Here is a 12,643-nt window from a genome sequence, read left to right as displayed (position 1 = left end):
ACCACTTGGTGCAGATATTATTTCAAAAGCATCTACATATTAGAAATCTAGGTTAAAATCTTACCCATTAACTGTAAAGTGTAGGCTGGAATCAAGACACACAAGTCCATTAGCAGCAAAGATCAAAATTTAGGGAAGAATGGGTCACTGAGGATAGTAATTATATTAACAGGTCATTATAAAGATCCAGGAAATTTATTTGTCTGCTCTATTTTTTTCTACAACAATATAAACAGTAGTGATAACAATTGGCAGTTGCAAAGTGCTTTATTGTTTAGTAATTGCATCACATTTGATATCACATCTCACTGTTCCAAACACTTTCAGATGTATTATCTTATCTATCCCCATTTCAAAAATGAGGAAAAATAGACCCACATAACCAATAGGTTATGGACAGAAGAGAGTTCCACTAGCAGGCCCCATGCAGTAGATAATACTTTATATCCTGCATCACGTACCCCTTTTTTTTGCTGATAGATAATATATGGTTTGACATAAACACTACCATAATTATTACTCCAATTTTAAAAGATTTTCAGGTTATTAAACTGAATAAACCAAAAAGAAGACAGTGACAATGATTATGTGGAATATATATTATCAAGCACTTTTTTTAATTCAATTTTTAATTTTTTTTATGTTTATTTTTGAGAGAGACAGAGGCAAAATGCGAGTGGGTTGGGGCAGAGAGAGAGAGGGAGACACAGAGTCTGAAGCAGGCTCCAGGCTCTGAGTTGTCAGCACAGAGCCTGACATGGGGCTCGAACTCATGAACCATGAGATCACGACCTGAGCCAAAGACGGACGTTTAACTGGTTAAGCCACCCAGGCACCCCTATTATCAAGCAATTTAAAAAAAAAATATTTTAAAAGGCAAGGTAACTTTTAATACAATGTATTTGTGATAACTGTAAGAGGTGAAACTGAGTTGCTACAAGAATTTGGCAGATAAGTGACTGATTACTTAAATTATTCCATATTTCAGAATAGATGCATACTTTATACTTGCTATATTATAGCAACAATTGTAAAATTGGGGCAAACAAAATCATTCCAAACATTTAATGTCTCATTTTAATGCCTGTACTTCTTATGTACTGACTGCTACTAGTAATTTTTTTTTCCACTAAATTTGAAAGAGAAAATAGAACACTATCTTATATATTTTAATCAGGAATGGTTTGGGAGTTTTCAAGGAGTAAGAAAAGTTCCAGGAATCAACTTTGGCAATCATTTCCCACAGCGAGTTGAAGAATAGAATAGCAGAACTACATCAAGATTGAATTTGCGGTTGATAATGCCCTTGCAGTCCTGCCCTATTTTAGAAGACTCTCTTGGCTGAAAGGCAAATTTGGAAATCTGCTCAAGGTTAGGAGATTTAAATCTAAAAGCTATTCAAAGACTACAACATACTTTACTAACTAAAAATTTGATGGCTCTTACAAGCCTGTATGAGCTGGTTCTAGCACACCACTGCCTAAAATCCATTGTTCAGCAATTCACACTGAACCTAGCAATATTTCAATACATTAGTAAAATGATTTCTTCTGATTCATATTTTAAAACATATGGTACCTAAATTATCAAGAATGAGTTGACTTTTAGAACATATTTTGTAAATGAAAGCAGATAAAATTATTTTTCATGAGTTTTCTTTAGATAATTACATAATCAGAAGTGATTCAAAATTTGGTTCACCAAACTCTCAGAAGCCGTGGTCCAGTTTCAAGAGAAGTGCAACTCACATGAATGGTTTTCAGTACACTCCCATAGTTGTGCAACTATCACAACTATCTAACATCATCACTCCAAAAAAGTAAGTCATTATCCATTCCATTTCCTCCAAGTCCTGGCAACTATAAATCTACTTTGTCCCTCTGAACTTGCTTATTCTAGACATTTCATATAAATGGAATCATACAGAGTGTGACTACTTTCCTTCACTGAGCATTATGTTTCCATTGTATCGACATAGACATTTTGCTTATCCATGAATCAGCTAATGGATATTTGTTTTGTTTCCACCTTTTGCCAAATGTGAATAGTGCTGCTATGAAAATGCATGTACAAATTTTTTTTCAAATACTTGTTTTTAGTTCTTTTGGGTATATACATAGAAGTGCTAGGTTACATGGTAACTCTATAATTAATTTATTGAGAAACAGTGTTTCAAAGTGGCTATACTATTCAATAATGCCACCACCAAAGTATGAGGACATGAATTACATTCTTGACAATACTGAGTATTGTGTCTTTTTTACCTTAGCTAACAGAGAGGGTAAGAACCCACAGTTAAAATCATTTTGGTTTTGATTTGCATTTCTCTAATGACTAATGATGCTGAACATCTTTTAATGTGCTTATTGGTCATTTCTATACCATCTTTAGAAAAATATTTATTCAAATCCTTTGTTCCTGTTTTAATTGGGTTGTTTGACTTTTAAAATTTGAGTTACTATTATTACATAAATGTATTCTGAATATAAATCCCTTATATATATGATGTGCAAATGTTTTCTCACATTCTGTGTATTGACTATCCATTTTCTTAAAGGTGTTCTTTGAAGTATAAAAGTTTCTCACTTTAATAGAGTCCAGCTTATCTATTGTTTGTTTGTTTTTTCCACCTTTGGTTGCATGTGCATTTAAGGCCATCTCTAAACAGCCATCATTAAACCAAAGATAACAAAGATTTATTCCTATGTTTTCTTCTAAGAATTTTATAATTATATTTAGATCTCTGATCCCTTTTTAATCATATTTGTATGTGCTGTGAAACAAGGGACCAACCTCATTCTGTCTCACGAAGACATCCAGTTTTCCTGACATAATTTGTCAAAAATACTATTTTTTCTCATTGAATTGTCTTGGTACCTTTGTTGAAACTCAATGTACCATAATTGTGAGACTTAATTTGTGACCTTCAATTCTATTACACTTGTCTAAATATTTAACATTTATCTTTATTTCAGTACCACATTGTCTTGATTACTGTAGCCTTTAGTAAATTTTGAAGTTAGGATATGTGAGTGAAGTTAGGATATGTGAGGATAAGTTTGTTATTTTTCAATATTATGCTGACTATTTTTATCTCCTTGGATTTTTATTTTCATTAAGACAAGATTATCGATTTTGCAAACAGAAAGGCAACTGACATTTTGATAGGGACTAGGTAGATTTAGTATATCAATTTGGAAAGTATCATAACATGAGATATTTTTCCCATTATTTGTCTTCTTTAATTCCATTCTATAATATTTTACAGTTTTCAGTGTACAAACCTTATACTTCTTTTGTTTAAATTTATTCTTAAATATTTTATTCCTTTTGATGCTACGGCATGGAATTTTCTTCTTTTTCTGTTAATTGCTAATGAATAGATATACATTTGACTTTTGCATATAGAGCTTATACTCTGCAAACTTAAACTCATTTATTAGTCATAAGAGCATGTTGGTGCATTCCTTAGGAACGCTACTTGTGAACAGAGGTAGTTTTGCTTCTTGCTTTCCAACCTTTTTTTTTTTCCTTTTTCTTCTATGCCTTTGTGATGGACTGACTCATTCATCCGTCTAAAGTATCTTTCTTTGTCTCCAATAATAATTTTTATCTTAAAGTGTGTTCATCTGATATTAGTACTGCAATTTATTCTCTCTTTAGACTACTATTTGCATGGTGTGTATTTTTTACATCTTTCAAAAACTATTTGTGTCTTTGAATCTAAGATACGTCCATTTTAGATACTATATAGTTAGACCATAGCTTTTCATTCATTTTGCCAATCTCTGTCTTTTGATTGGAGTGTTTAGATCATTTACACTTAATGTAATTAATGATGAATTTGAATTTACATCTGTCATTTTCTTGTTCTTTATACCTTAGGTACATTTTATTCCTCATTTCTTTCATTACTGCCTTTATTTTTGTTAAATACATTTTGTCCTAATATCACATTTAATTCCCTTGTTTTTTAGTGTTTCCCCTGAATTTTTCAATTACTTCCTTAATTTAAAACATTGTTTTTGATTAAAATCGATTAGCTTTAAATAGTATATAGGAACTTTGCTTCCACTATAGCTCCATTCCCTCCTATCTCCTTTGTGCTATAATGGTATTACAAATTATGTCATTATATAAGCCCACCAGTGTAGTTTTATTATTATTTTATGTAATTTTTGTTTAAATTAGATTGGAAAATATTTACAACCAAAATTAGATCTGTACCATCTTTACATTTACCTATGTAGTTTTCTTTACCAGTTATTTGTTGTGTTCTTTCAAGTTACTGTCTAGCATTCTCATTACAAGCTGAAGGACATCCTTTAATATTTTCATGGGGCAGTTCTGCAAGATATAATATCTCTTAGTTTTTGTTTATCTAGAAATTATTTCTCCCTTTTTGCAAGATATTTTTTCTAGTTATGGGAATCTTTGTTGACAATTTTTGTTTCAGCACGTGTTTTGTTTTGTTTTGTTTTCTGCTAGTCCATGCCCAAATGCAGATATGATACTGGGTAGCCAGAGGAAGAGGGTAGGGGTGGGAGGAACAGGGCTGCTACTGCAACAGGCCACAGGGAGGCACAGTGTCAAGGAGTTTGGAATGGGAAACAGGCCAAGCAGGGGCAGCAACAAAACACATGGCAGGTATAAATTCAGGCAGAAGAACAGGAGGTGTTAAGTGGAGATAAGGACAGCATAGTTCATGGGGTCCCAGAGGGCAGATTCAGCACTTTAAATACGTCATCCAACTGCCTTCTGGCCTCCATGAATTTTCGTAAGAAGTTAGATAATACTCTTATTGAAGATTCCTTGTATGTAGAAAACCTTCTCTTGATGCTCTAAGAATTGTCTTTGTCTTTGACTTTTGACAGGTTAGCTGTGATGTGTCTGGATGTGAATCACTTTGAGTTTAATCTGTTTGGAGTTCATTGAACTACTTGGATGTGTAGATTAATGTTTTTCATCAAATTGGGGAAGTTTTCAGATATTATTTCTTCAAATATTTTTTTCTGTACCTTTGTTTCTATCCTCTCCTTCTGGTAATTCCATTATGTATTTGTTGGTATGCTTAATGGTATCCTATATGTCTGGAGCTCTGTTCATGTTTCTTAATTCTTTTTTTCTTTCTGTTCTTCAGATTGTATAATATCAATGGATTTATCTACCAGTTTGCTGATTCTTTCTTCTGCCAGTTTAAATCTGTTGTTCAGCTCCTATAGTGAATATTTTATTTAGTGTAATTTTCAAATCCAGAATTCCTTTTTTTTATAATTTCAACTTTTTATTGTATGCTCTATTTCTTTAGATATCATTCTCATACTTTCATTATTTAAAGATGGTCCTCTTTAGTTCTCTGAATATATTCATAATAGTTGATTTAAATAAAATATTTGGTTTTTTTTTAATTTTTTTAGTGTTTATTCATTTTGTTGATAGAGCATGAGTGGGGAGCGGCAGAGAGAGAGACACACACACACAATCAAAAGCAAGCTCCAGGCTCTGAACTGATAGCACAGACCCCAACATGGGGCTGGAACTCATGGACCATGGGATCATGACCTGAGCCAAAGTCAGATGCTTAATGACTGAGCCACCCAGGAGCCCTGACAAAATATTTGTTTTTAAGGGGCACCTGGGTAACTCAGTCAGTTAAGTGTCTGACTCTTGATTTCGGCTCAGGTATCGATCTCACACTTTGTGGGATTGAGTCCTGCACTGTCAGCATGGAGCCTCCTTGGAGTTCTTGCTCTCCTCTATCTCTGCCCATCCCCCCACTCATGTACACTCTCTCTCTATATATATAATAATATATTATTATATATATATAATATATATATTATATATAATAATATATCTATATTATATTATCTATATCTATAAAATCTATATCTATAATATCTATAATTATCTATATCTATAATATCTATATCTATAATAATATCTATATCTATATTATAATATTATCTATATTATATTATATATAATATATCTATAATATAAATATTATAAATATTATAAATATAAATATTTATAATATTTATAAATAAATAAATATTAAAAAAGTCTTTTTTTAGGTAAGCTTGATCACTGGACTTCCTCAGGGACAGTACTATCAACTGTTTTTCCCCCTGAGTATGATTTTTTTGTTTGGAAGTCTCGATCTCTTTATCATAAACTGAACATTTAAAATAATATAATGTGGCAACTCTAGAAATCAGATTTCACCTCCTAGGTTTATTATTTTTACTGTTTGTTTTAAGGACTCTTCTGATCTAATTCTCTAAAACTTATATTCTTCCTGATATATGGTAACTGAATCCCTTGCTTGGTTAGCTTAGCGGTCAGCTCGTGACTGGTCACAAATTTTCTTAAATTCCTTGAACTAGTAGGGGCACCTGGGTGGCTTGGTCGGTTAAGCGTCCGACTTCGGCTCAGGTCATGATCTCACAGTCTGTGGGTTCGAGCCCCGCGTCGGGCTCTGTGCTGACAGCTCAGAGCCTGGAGCCTGTTTCAGATTCTGTGTCTCCCTCTCTCTTTGCCCCTCCCCTGTTCATGCTTTGTCTCTCTCTGTGTCAAAAATAAATAAACGTTAAAAAAATAATTAAAAAAAAAAATTCCTTGAACTAGTAAGTCTCTCAGTCTTTGCCCAGGGGCTCTGAACATTTGTGTTATGGCAGGACTTCAGTGTTTATAACAGTTTATAATTCTGCTTAGCCTTTAATTTCTGCTTGTGTAGTGCCTCAAAGTCAGCCATTGTTGTCTCATTAGGGCCTCCCCAGCTCTTTTCTGGTCACATGCATATCCCCACATATGGAGGTAGCCTCTTATATTCCCAGAAATATGTCAGAGCTTTTTCAAAATGTCTCCTATGTACATCTCATTGCACATATCTTCCTTTTAATTTTTTTGTTCAACCTCTCACTTGCCCCAGCTGGTACTACTGCCTTAGGCAGCTGCACACATAAACAATTTCCACTGAATTTTTTTTTTTTTTTTTTTGGACAATCATCTTATGGATCATCTATTCTTACAAATTGAGCTCTAAGTCATGTGAAATAAAGCTCCAAGTTAGTCAAATAGTAAAAGATCTCCACGTTTTACATTTTTGGAGTAACTCTAAAAACATTCTGCACCTTCCACTGGCCATTTGGCTACTCTTTTTCACAACAACTACTGTGTAGCTGCCAGTATTCAAGGATACATGTTACTGGAAAGGGTTTAATGGGAACAGGGAAAGTTAAAACACCTTTACAAAGCTCATTGTTCTTTTCAAGATTCAGCACTGTTCTTTGAATAAGCAGTCTTTGGACATTTGTATGCCTTGGGTTAATTCCCAGAAGTTCCAAAAAAAGTTGATTTTGACATATTTTGCCAGTGATCTTGTTTTAATGGAGCAGCAAATTTTTGGAAGTCCTTACTCTATCATTCTTAAAAGTACTTCTCCACATTAAGGAATTTGGCTACTTTTATTTTTTTTCTTTATTAAACAAATGAGATCTTAATATTGAAAACCAGCAAAATGTGTTCCTCTGTAAAAATTAGTATAGGGTCCTAACCTAAAGATTAAGAAAACTTTCAGAACCCTTAGTGCTGCTATGATTTTACATATATAAAGAGTCAATTATAATACAATTTTTATAATATTTTTGAGTTAAGAAGCTCTTCTACACATAATAAAACAATGACACATGACATTTATTGAACACTTAATATATGATAGGCATGTTCTAAGCACCACAATTCCAGTTTATTTCATAACTATTTCATTCTAGAAATGCAGACATTGCATATATATGGTCTCTGCTCTCATGTAGCTTACATTCCCATGGAGAGAGTACATACATGAGAAAGATAAATTGGAATACAGCAAATAATATTTCTAAAAGGAACAAACCTATCCTGAGAGAGAGAGTGAGTGGTGGAACAGATATTCAATTAGGCTATGCTGTCAGCAAACATTTCTTTGAATGAGTAACATGTGAAATGAGATATGAAAGACAAAGTAGACACAGACATGTCTATCAGAGAGGGAATATTTCACACCAACAAGCCAGCAAATGAAAGTACTCTAAAGCCAAAAACAAGTTTCTTATATTTACAAAATAGAACAATGGCCTTGGTTGCTGGTGATCTGTGAAAGAAAATAAGAATACAAGTTAACAAGTACAGAAAGGTAGGCAATGACAAATCATGCGGGGCAATAGAAGGTAATTTTATTTTATTTTAAATACTGTGGGAAAATACAGCAGAAATTTAAGTGAAAGACTTTCTGACTTACACTTTGTATAGATGTTTCTGGGTGCTCTGTGGTGAATGGAGTGTAGGAATTTAAGAGCGAAAAAGGGAGTCAAGTTAAAAGGCTATTGCAATATCTAGCACAACCTATTTCTCTTGGTTGGTTGTGGCAATGGAGAAATTGAGTATAACATATAAAATGATAGGATAAAATGTGAATGCAGAACAGACAGAACTTTTTGACACACTGAATGGTAAGAAGAGGGAAGTATCCAATGTGACATCTAAATTTTCACTTGAGAAGCTAAAATGATATCATTGGCAGTTATAGAAATAAGACAAATAAAGCTAAAATCAGTTTACCAAATGAGAACAAAATCTTCTATTTGGATCATATTAAATTCGTAGTATTTATTAGTAGGACTGGCTATTTATCTTGTAGAGTCCAGGGTAAAATGAAAATGTGGGGTCTTTGTTCATAAATTATTTCAAAAGGGTGACAGCAGATCATTAAATCAACTATGAGATCTTCCTCAGCACAAGGCTCTGTATGACTGAATACCTAGGATGAAGCCAGCCTTGCCTATTGGACAGCCAAGAAGAGACTTCTATCAGTTGTACATAGATGCATTAGGCTGTGACAGGACTTAGTAAGGGCAAAGCCACCCAATTAAAGGTGAGCTATTCACACAGCATTGGCCAGGTCTACGGATAAAAATGAGGTTGTCAACCTGTAATGCTATTGAAGTTTGAACACAGGAATGGAAAAAGACCTTGAAAAGTTGAGAGGTTTTTACAGGAGTAGGAACATTTTATCCAACATAATTGAAGGGAAGGGAAAGAATGTGAATAAGGATATTAAGAGTTTGATAGATTTAGAAATGAAAAAGGTGAGGGACTTTAAGTAGTAATACCCTTATTTTTAGAGAAAAATGAAAACCGATTTTTGGCTGGAAGTGTGTGTGTGCTCAGCTGTATTTTTTATGTGTGAGTGGAGTGTGTGAGTGAAGTGAATAGAGATTTAATGAACTAGGAGGTCTGAAAGGATTGTTTTTGGGGGTGAAAGTACAAACGCAAAGAAATTTAATGGGCATATTGGATGACTATTTGAGATCATGGCAATTATTTTAAAATTGTACCAGTCAACACCCTTGCAAGTTTTTGTCTAACTACAGCTGCACATGTGCAGACATCAAGTAAATTAATCCAAGGACTATAAGATTGGGAAAGCAGAGCAAGGAAATTGAGTCTGGATCCAAAGAAGTGTTCATTGTGATAGATCATGGAAATATAGGGGGATAAGGATGGTCATGCAATGTGAGTAGGGTTAATAATTAATGAAAATGCAATCAATTCAGTGATATGAAGATTATGGGACTAAGGGTTTCTGGAGAAGGAGGAAGGAGACTTTGAGAGAGTAGAGGTTTCTGAAGTGGGGGAAGAGGGAGAAGAAATGGCATTGAAATGGCATTATAGAAAAGGAGGACCACCATCATCACATCATAGCCTTAATGACAGATGGTACATTTGAGAAGACAAATTGGAAAGGTTTACAAGAACATAGAGAATCTGAAAACTGAATCTAATTAGTAGATATTCAGAGCCCCCACGTTCTTAAAGATGATGAAAATAACTGATCCCAAAGGCTGGAAATTCTAGCAGTATCTCTCATAAACAGAAATATGCCACAAGAAATAACTTTTTGGATCAATTACAGGGATATTGGGTATGAGTTCAAGCCAAAAGTATTGGGGTGACTGGTGATAGACATGTCTCAAAGTACACAGTGAAGGCCAAGGCAATGATCAATCACAGTGCTTCTTTACTGGGTTGATCTGCAATGCTTAAAATAGGTGAGAAAAGCATGGGACATAGAAATCTAGACAGGCTTATACCTGTAAATCTATACTATCAGAAATATCTATATAGATTTATGAGGTAAATCTTTACTTCTTCTTTTTTATAGAAAAACAAACTGTGGCTTAAAGAAAATTAGAAAATCTTGGCCCCAAGTACACAACAATTGGTGGCAAATCCAGTATTCAAACTCATGTCTTCAGCTCTGGAAACCTTAACCATTATACAAACTGCTTGTCCTCTGATCCCACCTTTGATCTGCAGTAAAATACTGATAAGTAAATAAAGTTATATTAGGCTATTATGCTCATTTTTTTCAGACATGAAAACCGAGTCAGTTGAAGAGAAGTAAATTTCTTAGTCATACAGCTTTATAAGTGACCCCGCCAAGACTTGAATACATAGCCCAAGACATCCAGAATAAAGTGGGACTTTTAAGACTCTAAATAAATAGTATCTCATAAGAAGACCTCTTGTTAAAATGTGCTTGTTTTTTCCGGATTGAAAACAGTATATAAATTTAAACCTCTAGTTCAAAGCAAAGAGTAGGAAACTGTCTACTTGTGAATACTTTTGTCTTACAATAGAATGAGGAGAAATGGATTAAATGAAAAGCTCCCATAGATTTGAGAGGGTTCATCTGAGTGTAAAAGTGCTTCAGTGACTGAATGTATTTTATATATTGTAGCATTTTAAGATCTTGGGCGTATTATAAGTAAATGATTTAACTACTTTCAGCTGTCCTGTAAGTTGTTCATAATCACTGATTTTGCTTTTCAGATGAGCATAATAAAGTTCTCAATATAGCTCTTTCAACAGCAACAGCAGTGCTGACTCTTCAATATGAGATGGCTCAGTCACACAGGATATCTTCACATCCAAGCGAAGCAAAAATTAAAAAAAGGAATGAAAGTCCATGCAGCGGCAGTCTGATACGTCTTTGGTTTCTTTTTTGTTAGATGAAGGCGCTGAGTCTTTGAAAAGTTAGACACTTTATATCAAATTTTTCATGACATCCATGGCTTCTGACCTCAGTAATTCTGGTAAAGTGACGTTTTTCAATTTAGTAATTTCTTTTTATAGGTTTGATTTACAAGCCAATTCTGATATTGTCAGATTAAAATGTTGTGTGCCAATGAAAGCCAAAACAAAACACTATCAACAGACATTCACCAATGAATTAAGGTACCCTTGTTCGTGAGAACATCTGTTCTTGTCTCAGTTTGATCACTGTCTTCTCTTTAGGAACCTAGAGCAGATAACAAGACAATGTGTAGCGACAGAAGGACTTGGGCCAAGAGTTAAATCATCTGACACGGTCAGTGAATGTCCAGTTGACCTCAGTGAAGCTGTCTCACCTTTCTAAGTTTAGCTTTGAGTATGGGTCAAATTACGGCACTTTATAGATAGGAATATGCTAGAGCTCAACACCATAAGAAGATTTTTAAGTTATGCATGAAAAAATGTTTTGAAGTAAGGCTTTTATAAAAGTGAGGTTTTAAAAACATCCTGCATATTTGTTTTAGGTTTTTTTTTTTCCTTGATATATTACCTTTCCATTTTATCAATGATTTCCTTTACAGAGCAAAAGCTTTTTAGTTTGATGTAGTCCCTTATGTTTATTTTTGTTTCTGTTACCTTTGTTTCTGGTGTCAAATCCAAAAAAATCATTGCCAAGGCTGATGTCAAAGAGCTTACTCCCTATGTTTTCTTCTAGGGGTTTTATCATTTCAGGGCTTATGTTCAAGCCTTTAGTCCATTTTGACTTGTTTTGTTTTGTTTTGTTTTTGGTACGGTAGAAGATATGGGTCCAGTTTCATTCTTTTGCATGTGGTTGTCATGTTTTCCCAGAACCATTTGATGAAGAGACTATCCTTTCTCCATTGTACATTCTTATTCTTTTTTCATAAGTCAATTGACCATATATGTGTGAGTTTACTTCTGGGCTTTCTATTCTCTTCCATTGATCTATGTGTCTGTTTTCATGCCAGTACCATATTCTTTTGATTACTATAGCTTTAAAAAACTTTGAAACCAGGAATTATAAAACTTCGAACTTTGTTCTTCTTTCTCAAGACTGCTGTGGCTATCTATTAAAGGTCTTTTGTGGTTCCATACCAATTTTAGGATTGTTTGCTCTATTTCTGTGAAAAATGCCATTGGAATTTTGATAGGGATTGAACTGAATCTGTAGATCACTTTGGGCAATATGTACATTTTAACATTTTCTAATCCATGAACAAGGAATATATTTCCATTTATTTGTGTACTCTTCAATTTGTTTCATCAATGTCTTATAGTTTTCAGTGTGCACGTCCTTTACCTCCTTGATTACATTTATTCCTAGGCATTTTATGCCTTTTAATGCAATTATAAATGGGTTGTTGACTTAAGTTCTCTTTCTGATAGTTTGCTGTTAGTGTATAGACATACACTGATTTTTGTACATCGATCGTATATCCTAAAACTTACTGAATTCACGTGTACGTTCTAACAGTATTTTGTTGGAATCTTTAAGGTTTTCTCTATATATTATCATGTCATCTAC

Source organism: Panthera onca, chromosome A2 (genome assembly GCF_046562875.1).
Source record: "Panthera onca isolate mPanOnc1 chromosome A2, mPanOnc1 haplotype 2, whole genome shotgun sequence".
Lineage (NCBI taxonomy): Eukaryota > Metazoa > Chordata > Mammalia > Carnivora > Felidae > Panthera > Panthera onca.
This window is presented reverse-complemented; position numbering follows the sequence as displayed.